Source organism: Dioscorea cayenensis, chromosome 20, assembly GCF_009730915.1.
Source record: "Dioscorea cayenensis subsp. rotundata cultivar TDr96_F1 chromosome 20, TDr96_F1_v2_PseudoChromosome.rev07_lg8_w22 25.fasta, whole genome shotgun sequence".
Lineage (NCBI taxonomy): Eukaryota > Viridiplantae > Streptophyta > Magnoliopsida > Dioscoreales > Dioscoreaceae > Dioscorea > Dioscorea cayenensis.
The window spans coordinates 13621229-13623130 of NC_052490.1; positions in this window are offsets into that span (position 1 = coordinate 13621229).

Sequence of the window (1902 nt, forward strand, 5' to 3'; positions counted from 1 at the left end):
AATAAATATAATAAAAAATAATTAAAATAATTAATAAGACATACATAAGAAAAACAAGAAGAAGAGGAAATATAATAAATAATAGATAATAAATAATAATAATAAATAATAATAATAATAATAATAATAATAATAATAATAATAATAATAATAATAATAATAATAAGAAGAAGAAGAAGAAGAAGAAGAAGAAGAAGAAGAAGAAGAAGAAAAAGAAGAAAAAGAAGAAGAAGAGGAAATATAATAAAAAAAAAAAAATCACAAATAAATAAATAAATAAATAATAAAAATAATAAGACGAAATATAATAAACAATATAAAAATAATAATAATAATCATAATAACAACAATAATAAGAATAATAAATAAATAATAATAAATAGTAGTAGAAAAGATTAAGAAAAATTTGAATAAATACAATAAAAAATTTGAAAAAGAGGAAGAAAAGGAAATATAATAAAAAATAAGAAAAATAATAAATAAATAAATAAATAAGAAGAATAATACATAATAATAATGTTAAATATATAAATAAATAATAAGAAAAATAATATCTAATAATAATAATAATAATAATAATAATAATAATAATAATAATAATAATAATAATAATAATAATAATAAGAAGAAGAAGAAGAAGAAGAAGAAGAAGAACAAGAACAAGAACAAGAAGAAGAAGAAGAAGAAAAAATAATTAAAATAAAATAAATTAGAAAAAGAGCAAGAAAGGGAAGTATAATAAAAAAATAGGAAAAATTGTAAACAAATAAGAATAACAAATAAGAAGAAGAAAATGAATAATAATAACAATAAATAGTAAAAAGAAGAAGAAGAAGAACAAGAAAAAGAAGAGGAAAAATAATAAATAAATAAATAAATAATAATAATAATAATAATAATAATAATAATAATAATAATAATAATAATAATAATAATAATAAGATAAGAAGAAGAAGAAGAAGAAGAAGAAGAAGAAGAAGAAGAAATATATGAAAAATAAAAAGATGAAAAAGAACATGAAGAATAAGAAGAAATAATAATAATAATAATAATAATAATAATAATAATAATAATAATAATAATAATAATAATAATAATAATAATAACAAGAAGAAGTGGAAGAGATATGCTAAAAATATGAAAATAATTAAAAATAATAGTAATAAAAAGCATTAGTAGAAGAAGAAGGAAAATAAGAATAAATATAATAAACAATAAGAAAAAATTAATAAGAAATAAATAAGAATAATAAGAAAAACAAATATATTTAAAAAATATGAAAAATAATAATTAATAGTATAAAGAAGAAGAAGAAGAAGAAGAAAAAAATAATAAATAAATCAATAATAAGAACAAGAACAAGAAAAGAATAATATATAAATGATAATAATAATAATAATAATAATAATAATAATAATAATAATAATAATAATAATAAGAAGAAGAAGAAAAAGAAAAGATGAATAAATATAATAAGAAACATCAGAAAAATAATAAACAAATAATAATAAGAAGAAGAACTGAAGAATAAGAAGAATTATAATAAAAAATAAGAACAATAATAAATACATAAATAATAAGAAGAAGAAGAGGCAGAAGTGGAAGAATAGGAAAAATATAAAAAAAATAAGAAAAATAAATAAATAAATAAAATATTAATGAGAAGAAGAAGTAATACAATAAAAAAATATGAAAATAATAACAATAATAATAAATATAAGAAAATAATAAACAAATAAGAAGAAGATATATAATAAAAAAATGAAAAACAATAATAAATATATAAATAATAATAATAATAATAATAATAATAGTAAATAAATAATTATAAGAAGAAGAAGAAGAAGAATAAATATATGAAAAATAAGAAAAATAATAAACAAATAAGAAGAACAATAAATA